This window comes from Bufo bufo, chromosome 5, assembly GCF_905171765.1.
Source record: "Bufo bufo chromosome 5, aBufBuf1.1, whole genome shotgun sequence".
Taxonomy (NCBI): Eukaryota; Metazoa; Chordata; class Amphibia; order Anura; family Bufonidae; genus Bufo; species Bufo bufo.
Genome location: NC_053393.1, coordinates 304,097,432 through 304,112,804, shown reverse-complemented (window position 1 = coordinate 304,112,804; position 15,373 = coordinate 304,097,432).

The window sequence follows — 15,373 nt, the reverse complement described above, 5'->3', positions numbered from 1 at the left end:
TCTGACCTACACTATTTTCACCGTTTATTGCTCGGTCATGCAACTTACCACCCAAATGAATTTTACCTCCTTTTCTTCTCACTAATAGAGCTTTCATTTGGTGGTATTTCATTGCTGCTGACATTTTTACTTTTTTTATTGTTAATCGACATTTTTCACTTTCAGTTGTAAAATTTTGCAAAAAAAACGAGATCCATATATAAATTTTGCTCTAAATTTATTGTTCTACATGTCTTTGATAAAAAAAAAATGTTTGGGTAAAAAAAAAATGGTTTGGGTAAAAGTTATAGCGTTTACAAACTATGGTACAAAAATGTGAATTTCCTCTTTTTGAAGCAGCTCTGAGCACCTGTCATGTTTCCTGAGGTTCTACAATGGCCAGACAGTACAAACACCCCACAAATGACCCCATTTCGGAAAGTACACAACCTAAGGTATTCGCTGATGGGCATAGTGAGTTCATAGAACTTTTTATTTTTTGTCACAAGTTAGCGGAAAATGATGATTTTTTTTTTATTTTTTTTCTTACAAAGTCTCATATTCCACTAACTTGTGACAAAAAATAAAAAGTTCTATGAACTCACTATGCCCATCACGAAATACCTTGGGGTCTCTTCTTTCCAAAATGGGGTCACTTGTGGGGTAGTTATACTGCCCTGGCATTCTAGGGGCCCAAATGTGTGGTAAGGAGTTTGAAATCAAATTCTGTAAAAAATGACCAGTGAAATCCGAAAGGTGCTCTTTGGAATATGGGCCCCTTTGCCCCCCTAGGCTGCAAAAAAGTGTCACACATCTGGTATCTCTGTATTCAGGAGAAGTTGAGGAATGTGTTTTGGGGTGTCTTTTCACATATACCCATGCTGGGTGAGAGAAATATCTTGGTCAAATGCCAACTTTGTATAAAAAAATGGGAAAAGTTGTCTTTTGCCAAGATATTTCTCTCACCCAGCATGGGTATATGTAAAATGACACCCCAAAACACATTCCCCAACTTCTCCTGAGTACGGAGATACCAGATGTGTGACACTTTTTTGCAGCCTAGGTGTGCAAAGGGGCCCATATTCCAAAGAGCACCTTTCGGATTTCACAGGTCATTTACCTACTTACCACACATTAGGGCCCCTGGAAAATGCCAGGGCAGTATAACTACCCCACAAGTGACCCCATTTTGGAAAGAAGACACCCCAAGGTATTCCATGAGGGGAATGGCGAGTTCCTAGAATTTTTTATTTTTTGTCACAAGTTAGTGGAAAATGATGATTTTTTATTTTTTTCATACAAAGTCTCATATTCCACTAACTTGTGACAAAAAATAAAAACTTCCATGAACTCACTATGCCCATCAGCGAATACCTTGGGGTCTCTTCTTTCCAAAATGGGGTCACTTGTGGGGTAGTTATACTGCCCTGGCATTCTAGGGGCCCAAATGTGTGGAAAGGAGTTTGAAATCAAATTCTGTAAAAAATGACCAGTGAAATCCGAAAGGTGCTCTTTGGAATATGGGCCCCTTTGCCCACCTAGGCTGCAAAAAAGTGTCACACATGTGGTATCTCCGTATTCCGGAGAAGTTGAGGAATGTGTTTTGGGGTGTCTTTTTACATATACCCATGCTGGGTGAGATAAATATCTTGGTCAAATGCCAACTTTGTATAAAAAAATGGGAAAAGTTGTCTTTTGCCAAGATATTTCTCTCACCCAGCATGGGTATATGTAAAATGACACCCCAAAACACATTCCCCAACTTCTCCTGAGTACGGAGGTACCAGATGTGTGACACTTTTTTGCAGCCTAGGTGGGCAAAGGGGCCCATATTCCAAAGAGCACCTTTCGGATTTCACTGGTCATTTTTTACAGAATTTGATTTCAAACTCCTTACCACACATTTGGGCCCCTAGAATGCCAGGGCAGTATAACTACCCCACAAGTGACCCCATTTTGGAAAGAAGAGACCCCAAGGTATTCGCTGATGGGCATAGTGAGTTCATGGAAGTTTTTATTTTTTGTCACAAGTTAGTGGAATATGAGACTTTGTATGAAAAAAATAAAAATAAAAAAAAATCATCATTTTCCACTAACTTGTGACAAAAAATAAAAAATTCTAGGAACTCGCCATGCCCCTCACGGAATACCTTGGGGTGTCTTCTTTCCAAAATGGGGTCACTTGTGGGGTAGTTATACTGCCCTGGCATTTTCCAGGGGCCCTAATGTGTGGTAAGTAGGTAAATGACCTGTGAAATCCGAAAGGTGCTCTTTGGAATATGGGCCCCTTTGCCCACCTAGGCTGCAAAAAAGTGTCACACATCTGGTATCTCCGTACTCAGGAGAAGTTGGGGAATGTGTTTTGGGGTGTCATTTTACATATACCCATGCTGGGTGAGAGAAATATCTTGGCAAAAGACAACTTTTCCCATTTTTTTATACAAAGTTGGCATTTGACCAAGATATTTATCTAACCCAGCATGGGTATATGTAAAATGACACCCCAAAACACATTCCCCAACTTCTCCTGAGTACGGCGATACCAGATGTGTGACACTTTTTTGCAGCCTAGGTGGGCAAAGGTGCCCAAATTCCTTTTAGGAGGGTATTTTTAGACATTTGGATACCAGACTTCTTCTCACGCTTTGGGGCCCCTAGAATGCAAGGGCAGTATAAATACCCCACATGTGACCCCATTTTGGAAAGAAGACACCCCAAGGTATTCAATGAGGGGCATGGCGAGTTCATAGAATTATTATTTTTTTGGCACAAGTTAGCGGAAATTGATATTTTTTATTTTTTTCTCACAAAGTCTCCCTTTCCGCTAACTTGGGACAAACATTTCAATCTTTCATGGACTCAATATGCCCCTCACAGAATACCTGGGGGTGTCTTCTTTCCGAAATGGGGTCACATGTGGGGTATTTATACTGCCCTGGCATTCTAGGGGCCCTAAAGCGTGAGAAGAAGTCTGGAATATAAATGTCTAAAAAATTTTACGCATTTTGATTCCGTGAGGGGTATGGTGAGTTCATGTGAGATTTTAGTTTTTGACACAAGTTAGTGGAATATGAGACTTTGTAAGAAAAAAAAATAATAATTCCGCTAACTTGGGCCAAAAAAATGTCTGAATGGAGCCTTACAGAGGGGTGATCAATGACAGGGGGGTGATCAATGACAGGGGGGGTGATCAATGACAGGGGTGGTGATCAATGACAGGGGGGTGATCAGAGAGTCTATATGGGGTGATCACCCCCCTGTCATTGATCACCCCCCTGTAAGGCTCCATTCAGATGTCCGTATGTGTTTTGCGGATCCGATCCATGTATCCGTGGATCCGTAAAAATCATACGGACATCTGAATGCAGCATGACAGGGGTGGGGTGATCAATGACAGGGAGGGGGTGATCAATGACAGGGGGGTGATCAGGGAGTCTATATGGGGTGATCACCCCCCCTGGAAGGCTCCAGGGAGACGCCTGTATGTGTTTTGCGGATCCGATCCATCTATCAGTGGATCCGTAAAAATCATGCGGACATCTGAATGGAGCTTTACAGGGGGTTGATCAATGACAGGGGTGTAATCAATGACAGAGGGGTGATCAGGGAGTCTATATGGGGTGATCACCACAGTCATTGATCACGCCCCTGTAAGGCTTCATTCAGACGTCCGTATGCGTTTTGCGGATCCGATCCATCTATCAGTGGATCCGTAAAAATCATGCAGACATCTGAATGGAGCTTTACAGGGGGTTGATCAATGACAGGGGTGTAATCAATGACAGGGGGGTGATCAGGGAGTCTATATGGGGTGATCACCACAGTCATTGATCACGCCCCTGTAAGGCTTCATTTAGACTTCCGTATGCGTTTTGCGGATCCGATCCATCTATCAGTGGATCCGTAAAAATCATGCGGACATCTGAATGGAGCTTTACAGGGGGTTGATCAATGACAGGGGTGTAATCAATGACAGGGGGGTGATCAGGGAGTCTATATGGGGTGATCACCACAGTCATTGATCACGCCCCTGTAAGGCTTCATTCAGACGTCCGTATGCGTTTTGCGGATCCGATCCATCTATCAGTGGATCCGTAAAAATCATGCGGACATCTGAATGGAGCTTTACAGGGGGTTGATCAATGACAGGGGTGTAATCAATGACAGATGGTGATCAGGGAGTCTATATGGGGTGATAACCACAGTCATTGATCACGCCCCTGTAAGGCTTCATTCAGACGTCCGTATGCGTTTTGCGGATCTGATCCATCTATCAGTGGATCCATAAAAATCATGCGGACATCTGAATGGAGCTTTACAGGGGGTTGATCAATGACAGGGGGGTAATCAATGACAGGGGGGTGATCAGGGAGTCTATATGGGGTGATCAGGGGTGATCAGGGGCTAATAAGGGGTTAATAAGTGACGGGGGGGTGTAGTGTAGTGTAGTGGTGCTTGGTGCTACTTTACTGAGCTACCTGTGTCCTCTGGTGGTCCATCCAAACAAAGGGGACCACCAGAGGACCAGGTAGCAGGTATATTAGACGCTGTTATCAAAACAGCACCTAATATACCTGTTAGGGGTTAAAAAAAACACATCTCCAGCCTGCCAGCGAACGATCGCCGCTGGCAGGCTGGAGATCAACTCTCTTACCTTCAGTTCCTGTGAGCGCGCGCGCCTGTGTGCGCGCGTTCACAGGAAATCTCGCGTCTCGCGAGATGATGCATAGATGCGTGATTGTGCGCAGCGCTGCCACCTCCGGAACGCGATCCTGCGTTAGGCGGTCCGGAGGTGGTTAAGGACCAGGCCATTTTTTGCAAATCTCCCCAGTGTCACTTTATGTGGTGATAACTTTAAAACGCTTTGACTTATCCAGGCCATTCTGAGATAGTTGTTTTTTTGTCACATATTATATTTCATGACACTGGTAAAATAAAGTAAAAAAAACAAAAACATTTTTATTTATAAAAAATACCAAATTTTGGAAAAATTAGCAAATTTCCAAGTTTCAATTTCTCTACTTCTATAATACATAGTAATACCTACAAAAATAGTTATTACTTTACATTCCCCATATGTCTACTTCATGTTTAGATTATTTTGGGGAAAACATTTTAGTTTTTGGGGATGTTACGAGGCTTAGAAGTTTAGAAGCAAATCTTTAAATTTTTCAGAATTTTTTTAAAAATTAAATTTTTAGGGACCAGTTCAGGTCTGAAGTCACTTTGTGAGGCTTACATAATAGAAACCACCCAAAAATGACCCCATTCTAGAAACTACACCCCTCAAGGTATTCAAAACTGATTTTACAAACTTTGTTAACCCTTTAGGTGTTGCGCAAGAGTTATTGGCAAATGGAGATGAAATTTGAGAATTTAATTTTTTGGGCAAATTTTCCATTTTAATCCCTTTTTTCAAGTAACAAAGCAAGGGTTAACAGCCAAACAAAATGCTATATTTATTGGCCCGATTCTGTAGTTTGCAGAAACACCCCATACGTGGCCGTAAACTACTGTACGGCCACACGGTAGGGCGTAGAGGGAAAGGTGCGCCGTGTGGTTTTTTGAAGGCAGATTTTGCTGGACTGGTTTATTTACACCATGTCCCATTTGAAGCCCCCCTGATGCACCCCTAGAGTAGAAACTCCAAAAAAGTGGCCCCATTTTAGAAACTACGGGATAGGGTGGAAGTATTGTTGGTACTACTTTAGGGTATATATGATTTTTGGTTGTTCTATATTACACTTTTTGTGAGGCAAGATAACAAGAAATAGCTCTTTTAGCACGGTTTTTATGTTTTGTTATTTACAACATTCATCTGACAGGTTAGATCATGTGATATTTTTATAGACCAGGTTGTCACGGATGCGGCGATACCTAATATGTATACTTTTTTATTTATTTATGTAAATTTTACACAATGTGTGGCTGTCATGGCCCATAAACAGGTATGAACTAGTGTTAGGGACCACTCATAGAGGCGACCTTGACGTGGTGAGTGGCTTATTACGCTTTGGCCAAAATGTACACCAATGCCCCATTCAACATCCAGCATGGAGGCAGGGCGGAGTGCTGGTTGCAGAGTGCTATTGCATATGTGTTTTTTCTTTGTATATGTATTTCGCCATAGCGATGTGCACCTGCATATACGGTTGTGCTGACTGAATCTCCCACATTTTTTCTTTGTAGTATATATTGGAGGCGTGGCGATCTCCATGCAGTCATGCACACCTGACCAGTTAGTCTGCCCTGAAGGCTGGTTTTAAAGTCAGTATAAAACTGAGTCTACTTCTACAGGGCCTACCAGTAGCCATTTGGCTCCAGGAGAAGTATATAGTTGGCTCAGCATGCATGTTGGTACTTGCATCCCTGGATCCAATGAAAGCTGTAACGGCACCAGACGGGGTTAAAAGCAGAGTGTGCCTGATGTTCATGCTGTACCTGCGCTCCCTGGACTTTGTGTGGCTGTCATGGCCCATAAACAGGTAGGAACTAGTGTTAGGGACCACTCATAGAGGCGACCTTGACGTGGTGAGTGGCTTATTACGCTTTGGCCAAAATGTACACCAATGCCTCATTCAACATCCAGCATGGAGGCAGGGCAGAGTGCTGGTTGCAGAGTGCTATTGCATTTGTGTTTTTTCTTTGTATATGTATTTCGTTATAGCGATGTGCTCCTGCATGTAGGGTTGTGCTGACTGAATCCCCCACATTTTTTCTTTGTAGTATATATTGGAGGCGTGGCGATCTCCATGCAGTCATGCACACCTGACCAGTTAGTCTGCCCTGAAGGCTGGTTTTAAAGTCAGTATAAAACTGAGTCTACTTCTACAGGGCCTACCAGTAGCCATTTGGCTCCAGGAGAAGTATATAGTGGGCTCAGCATGCATGTTGGTACTTGCATCCCTGGATCCGATGAAAGCTGTAACGGTACCAGACGGGGTTAAAAGCAGAGTGTGCCTGATGTTCATGCTGTACCTGCGCTCCCTGGACTTTGTGTGGCTGTCATGGCCCATAAACAGGTAGGAACTAGTGTTAGGGACCACTCATAGAGGCGACCTTGACGTGGTGAGTGGCTTATTACGCTTTGGCCAAAATGTACACCAATGCCTCATTCAACATCCAGCATGGAGGCAGGGCAGAGTGCTGGTTGCAGAGTGCTATTGCATTTGTGTTTTTTCTTTGTATATGTATTTCGTTATAGCGATGTGCACCTGCATATAGGGTTGTGCTGAATGAATCCCCCACATTTTTTCTTTGTAGTATATATTGGAGGCGTGGCGATCTCCATGCAGTCATGCACACCTGACCAGTTAGTCTGCCCTGAAGGCTGGTTTTAAAGTCAGTATAAAACTGAGTTTACTTCTACAGGGCCTACCAGTAGCCATTTGGCTCCAGGAGAAGTATATAGTGGGCTCAGCATGCATGTTGGTACTTGCATCCCTGGATCCGATGAAAGCTGTAACGGCACCAGACGGGGTTAAAAGCAGAGTGTGCCTGACGTTCATGCTGTACCTGCGCTCCCTGGACTTTGTGTGGCTGTCATGGCCCATAAACAGGTAGGAACTAGTGTTAGGGACCACTCATAGAGGCGACCTTGACGTGGTGAGTGGCTTATTACGCTTTGGCCAAAATGTACACCAATGCCTCATTCAACATCCAGCATGGAGGCAGGGCGGAGTGCTGGTTGCAGAGTGCTATTGCATTTGTGTTTTTTCTTTGTATATTTATTTCGCCATAGCGATGTGCACCTGCATATAGGGTTGTGCTGACTGAATCCCCCACAAGTTTTACACAATGATTTCTTTTTTGAAGCAAAAAAAAACGTTTTAGTGTTTCCATAGTCTGAGAGCCATAATTTTTTCAGTTTTTGGGCGATTACCTTGGGTAGGGTATGATTTTTGCGGGATGAGATGACGGTTTTATTGGCACTATTTTGGGGTGTGTGTGACTTTTTGATCGCTTGCTATTACACTTTTTGTGATTAAGGTGACAAAAAATTGTTTATTTTGCACAGTTTTTATTTTAAAATTTTTACGGTGTTCATCTAAGGGGTTAGGTCATGTGATATTTTTATAGAGCCAGTCGATACGGATTTCCCCGAATCTGTAGTTTGCAGAAACACCCCGTATGAGGCCGTAAACTACTGTACAGCCACACAGTAGGGCGTAGAGGGAAAGGTGCGCCGTGTGGTTTTTGGAAGACAGATTTTGCTGGACTGGTTTATTTACACCATGTCCCATTTGAAGCCCCCCTGGGTTAATAAAATTTGTAAAATCAGTTTTGAATACCTTGAGGGGTGTAGTTTCCTAGATGGGGTCGCTTTTATGGAGTTTCTACTCTAGGTGTGCATCAGGGGGGCTTCAAATGGGACATGGTGCCAAAAAAAACGCCATCAAAATCTGCCTTCCCGAAACCATACGGCGTTACGGCGTTCCTTTCCTTCTGCGCCCTGCCGTTTGGTCATACAGCAGTTTACGACCACATATGGGGTGTTTCTGTAAACTGCAGAATCAGGGTAATTAATATTACGTTTTGTTTGGCTGTTAACCCTTGCTTTGTTACTGGAAAAAAACTGATTAAAATGGAAAATTTGCCCATAAATTGCTGTTTTGGCACGGTTTTTCTAAAAAAAATTTGACCGTATTCATCTGAGGGGTTAGGTCATGGGGTATTTTTATAGAGCAGATTCTTACGGACGCGGCAATATCTAATATGTCTACTTTATTTTTTTTATTTATGTTTAACACTATATAATTTTTTTATAAAAAAAAAAAAAAAAAACATTTTAGTATCTCCATAGTCTGAGTCATTTATTTTTTTGTTTTTAGACGATTATCTTAGGTAGGGGCTCATTTTTTGCGGGAGGAGAGGACGGTTTTATTGGCACTATTTTGGGGGGCATATGACTTTTTGATCGCTTGCTATTACAATTTTTGTGATGTAAGGTGACAAAAAATACTTTTTTTTGCACCGTTTTTATTTAATTTTTTTGACCGTGTTCATCTGAGGGGTTAGGTCATGGGGTATTTTTATAGAGCAGATTCTTCCAGACACGGAAATACCTAATATGTCTACCTATTTATTTATTTATTTATTTTTTACACTATATTATCTTTTTATAAACAAAAAATAAATAAAACATTTTAGTATCTCCACAGTCTAAGAGTCACTTTTTGTTTTTTAGTTTTTAGCCGATTATCTTAGGTAGGGGCTCATTTTTTGCGGGATGAGAGGATGGTTTTATTGGCACTATTTTGGGGGGATATGACTTTTTGATCGCTTGCTATTACAATTTTTGTGATGTAAGGTGACAAAAAATACTTTTTTTTGCACCGTTTTTATTTTATTTTTTTGACCGTGTTCATCTGTGGGGTTAGGTAATGGGGTATTTTTATAGAGCAGATTCTTACGGACGTGACGATACCTATTATGTAAACTTTAGTTTACTAACTTATATTTATGAAAAAAAAAATTTTTCGTTTTAGTGTCTCAAGTCTGAGAAGCATAGTTTTTTATCCAATTGTCAGTGGCTAAATTGGGGAAGGGGAATATAAATTTTGTACTCCATGGAAGTGTGGTACTCCCTGAAGAAACCAATAATGCAGAGGCCCGGATGATCGGGGCACGTGTCACACTGAGAAGTGGTGTCCTTCCGTATCCCCCTCCTGTGACACACTCTGCACCTTTTTTGGGTCCATCCCTTCTTTCCAGTATGCTTGACCACACCTGAAAAGAGCTGGCCAGGGACGATTCGGGCGCCTTCAGTTTCTGAGGTACTCCGGCCTGGTCAGAAAAGATCAGGTCCTTGAGGACTGCCTCATAGAACTAAAAGAATTTCTCTGTGTTGCCAGCGCTCCGTGATAGCACAAAAGAGTTGTACGAGGCAACCTGCACCAAGTAGACCGCAACTTTTTTGTACCATGCCTGGGTTTTGCGCATAGCATTATATGGCTTGAGGATTTGATCAGAGATTTCAACTCCTCCCATATACCGATTGTAGTCGACGATACAATCGGGCTTGAGGACCGTTGCCGCAGTACCTCGCACAGGGACAGGGGTGATGCCGTTACCGTGAATTGTGGACAGTACAAGGACATCCCTCTTGTCCTTATATCTGACCAGCAACAGGTTTCCACTGATAAGGGCACGAGTCTCACCCCTTGGGATAGGTACCTGGAGGGGGTGGGTAGGGAGGCCACGTAGATTTTTCCGCACGGTCCCACAATTGGACGTGGATCTTGCGGCGACGGACTGGAAAAAGGGGATACTAGTATAAAAGTTAGGCCGAGTTCACACGAACGTGTGTGACCCGTGCCCGTGCTGCGGCCCGCAAATAGCGGGCCGCAATGCACGATCGCCAGCCGTAGGTCAGCCGCATCGGATCGCGGACCCATTCACTTTAATGGGTCCGCGATCCGCCCGTTCCGCTAAAAGATAGGACATGTTATATCTTTTTGCGGAACGGAAGTACGGGATGTAACCCCACGGAAGCACTCCGTAGTGCTTCCGAGGGGTCCCGTCCCGTGCGGCTGTTCCACGATTCCGGATTTGCGGACCCATTGAAGTGAATGGGTCCGCATCCGTGATGCGGAATGCACACGGAACTGTGGCCGTGTATTGCAGCCTGCGATTTGCGGGCCGCAATACGGCCACGGGTCACACACGTTCGTGTGAACTCGGCCTTATCCACGTACAGGTGATAACCCTTATCTAGCAGTGGGTGCATAAGGTCCCACACAAGTTTACCGCTAACACCCAGAGTGGGGGGACATTCTAGGGGTTGAATACGGGAATCTCGCCCCTCGTACACACGAAACTTGGAAGTGTACCCTGAGGTACTCTCAAAAAGTAGTACAGCTTCACGCCATACTTCACTCGCTTAGAGGGAACTGGTGGAAAAGGAGTCTCCCCTTGAAAGCAATGAGAGACTCATCAACCGGGACCTCCCTTCCAGGTTCATAGGCCTGCACAAATTTGGCCCCAAAGTGATCGATGACCGGCCTGATTTTGTACAGGCGGTCATAGGCAGGATCACCTTGGGGGGGACATGCTGCATTATCTGCATAATGCAGGCATTTACGGATGGCCTCAAACCGGGAGCGTGTCATGGCCGTACTGTAAAGTGGGGTCTGGTAGAGGACGTCCCCACTCCAGTAATGCCTGACACTAGTTTTTTTTTTACTAGGCCCATGTGCAGCACGAGGCCCCAAAACGTCCTCATCTCGGCTGCACTGACCGGAGTCCAGCCACCGGCCCTAGCCAAAAAGGAGCGGAAAAACAAAAGAACGGAGCTCATAGTACCAATAGTAAAAATATATTTTTATTGTAACATGATTAAAAAGTATATATATAAAGAAAAGAATAAATGGTATGCCATTAAAAAGTGAATGGGAGCAGAAAAAGAGCTCCACCCTGGGATAGCACACGTGTCAATTGTGAAAAATGATGATCAATGGCAGGGATGGCCAACCTGAGGCTCTCCAGCTGTTGAAAAACTACAACTCCCAGAATGCCCAGACTGCCTATAGCTATCAGCCTACAGCAGGGCATGGTGGGAGTTGTAGTTTTACAACAGCTGGAGAGCCACAGGTTGGCCATGCCTGATCAATGGAATAAAGTATATACGGTACAATGACCAACCAATGACCAAAAATAACCTGAATACAGGATGAGTCAACGGTCAAAAATAAACCTACATGGCAAAAAACTACAACGGGGTTTGTATTGCAAGTGCAACATGAATGAAATAAGAAACAAACCACAGTAGAGACCAGGTATAAAATATCCTGCATCAAATGCCGTATAGGTAAAGAAGGAACAGGGACTCACCAAAAAGACCGTGTGCTATGTCACCCAGGATGACGCTACCCCAACGTGCCTTCGTCTGCGGGTAACACCATCACTGTGAATCGTATATTTACAGGCTCTCTCGACCAATCAAACGTTGATTATACATACTTGTCCGCAGCCGTGCATGTGTAATGGCGCGTGGCACTCCAGTCAAACCGCGCCCAGCTACCTCCCAGCCGGCGTCCCGCCTACACGCCCACATCACGTGAGGAAGTCACATGATCGGGCGATAGCGGCGTGAGGACGCACAGGCGAGAGGCGCTGGGGGCGGCACTGAACACCGCGCGCACACACCACAGGAGAGGAGAAGGACAACAACATACAACATGTTATATAACATTGGAAACAAATGGTATAAGACTGGCACTCAAATATGTGGGTCATATGGAACGTGGCAATTTATTAGAACAATTATATTAAAATCGGCACATAATAAAAAGATATAAAAGGATATGCAATAAAATACAATCTCACACAATAATTAAAAGTGAATAAAAATAAAGCCGCAGGATAAACGCACACTGGTGGTGCCGTGTTGAATAATCAAAGGTGCACTGATGGTGTCCCTCAATCTTATAGGGTTATATATATATAAGAATTTTTTCATATATTGTCAGCAGGGGATGAATCCTTCAAAGTTTAGCGATGTATTGAAACAGTCACTTCCTTGGATATGACCGTATTCTCCCAAAAGTATTCCCCTTAATAGGTACAATCGTTCATGCGGATATAAGTATAGTGAATAAGTCCGAAAGACAAGACCTGTTGTTCCGGCTGGTATTAGTAATGTATGCAGGTGGTGAGTAAGATGTCTTACCCGTATGGAATCGGGAACGGTAGTTGAGGATTATATCTCTCAAGCCACTACTCACCACTCTGTACCGACTTCTTCCTCTGCCGTTTGGCATCCTCGTCTGAGACTTCCGTGTCACGTGGTGGTTGTCTCGCGGGAATTGCCTGTTTGGTCCTGTATTTGTTCTGAATATTTCTGAATCGAAAGTTATGGAGCGCTCCAATAGTCAGAATATCGTCGGTGTTTAAAAAAATAAAATAAATATATATATATATATATGGCAATTACAACCTTCCACTTGTCGAGTACTGCTGCTAGAAAGGGATAGAACCAAGAGGGAAAATAAAATAATCCGAAAATAACTCCCTCAGTCTCAGTCCAGCAGATCCTGATCTTCCAAGGTGGGAAGGGTCTCTTTGAGATGCCGATCTATCCACTTCGGCGTCTTCATCAGGAGTCGACTCATAGGTGCGTATGTAGTTCTGCAGCATTACACATGCTTTGATCACTACATTCACATTTTCAGGGGCTAGCTGTATGGCAGAAAGAAAAACACGCCAATTGCTAGAAAAAAGGCGCACTCCACAATCCTTCTGGCCCTCCTTAAACGATAATTAAAAGTGTGCTCTTTTCATCTGAACCTCGCCTTGGAAAGGGACGCATGAGGTGGGTAGAAAGGACAAACCTCTCGTCCCCTACAGCCACATAAGGTGCTGGTGGACCAGAGGAGTCAGGAAGGTTTGCTGGCTGTGGTACATCCAGTTGGTTGGACTGAAGCCCCCGACCTATTCTGGAAGACCTGAAGATGTGAGTATCTGCAGAACTTCCATAGGACCCAATATCTACAATTATAAACCTTTAGTTTATGTCAGCCAAGGCCAACAAAACTACAGAGGAAAAACTGTTAATAATTATAGAATCGGGACCCTGAGTTCGGTGGCTTCTTAACCCGTATGTGCTTCCTGTCAAGGGCACCTATACAATTGCACCCTCTCCAGGAATCCCTGGGCTATATCAAGCCACTGCTACCTGGTTGGATGTGGCAGCACCAAAGCTTTCAGTCTCAACCAAATGGTGGCACATGTAGCCCGTACCACACCAGCAATTGTGGAGGTCCCCATTCTAAACTCAAAATGTAAGGAAGAAAAAGAGTTGCCATTCGCCAGATATCTAAAAAGAAAAACAAACAATAATTAGCACCATGAACCCCTTCAGGACCCTGCCATTTTTCATCTTAAGTGATAATAATTTTTCATCTTATTATGTGATAATAACTTTTAAACGCTTTTACTTATCCAGGCCATTCTTTTCTTCTTTTTTTTTTTTTCTTTGTATTTCATTGTTGTTTATTGAAGAGTGAGGGAGATATTGCCAGACATGCCAAAAAGACATTTCACATTTAAGGGCCTGAAGCTAAATGTCCAATGTCAAAATCACATAAATTTGGGCACTATGGGTGACCAAAACTAATAAAAATATACCAATATAAATCTGTGCAAAATGAATGTTCTTGACCATCATATTTGAAAATGAATCCTATAACATGGCAAAAGTTGTATTCTACAGACTTCTTTGTTAGTACACTGTGGAGAAAAATTTGTCTTGACGATTATAACATCGTGCTAATTATGAACTCGACATACCACTTTTTGCGAATGGCATGGGGAGCACCATTTTAAAAAGCTTTGTAGGCCCTTTGGATGACACCAGATCTAAGTCCATGAGTCTTAAAATTCATCTACAGCAACCACACTCCTAATTAGTTGATAACTGAAGACAATGGTAAGCAGTTTCTCCCAAGCCACAAAAGTGGAAAACTGGAGATAAAGGATGACAGAATAGAATAATCCAGTTAAAGTTACAGGCCTGCAGGGAACATCTGTATCTTCTAGAAGAATTCATTTTTTTTTTTTTTATTTTTTTTTTTATATTTTTATTGTAATTTTCAGTTACAAACATGAACAGGGGGTAACAGGGTACCAAGGTAAAGGCACGCAGGCCTTGCATTAATATTAAATAAGTACAGAATGAGTACATCACATCAGTTATGAGAGAGCAGCGACAACACTTAGCAAGTGGTTCAAAAGGACTTATAAGGTTGAATGAGGTGTGCAGGAAGAATGTGCGGAAGAAAGAGTTGAGATATACCAACATCCCTAGAAAAGTCGAGTATTGACTGTGCAATAACTTTAGAAAAGTAGTCTCAGTAATGGTGTGTTACGCAATGTAATCCAGCTCTGTGAGACATTTGGTATAATTCAGTGCATCTTAGAGCTGTTTAAATTCCCTAAATCTTTGGAGCTCTGTAACTAGTCCAAAGGGACCACTTCTTGAGGAAAGACGTGTGGTTACGAGCCTCCCACGAGGACATCTCCTCAAACCTATAAAGTTGATCCATTTTAAGGATCCACTGTTCCGTAGTGGGTACTGCGGATTGTAGCCAGAATTTAGGAAGCAGAAGACGGGCCGCTAACAATAATTGTGCGAAGATGAAGGGAATTTTTAAATTATCCTTTCCATGAGATAGGGATAAAAGAGCAGTCTGCGGGGATGGAAGAAGAAGGGTGCCACAGATCTTGTTAGCAATAGTGAAGATCTCACACCACCATTTATGTATGAGTGGACATGACCACCAAATATGCAGGAAGGTCCCTTTCGCCCCGAGGCACCTCCAGCATATGTCCGATGCAGATGCAGAGTATTTTGAGGTCTTATCTGGCGTGTTGTACCATCTAGTGAGGATCTTGT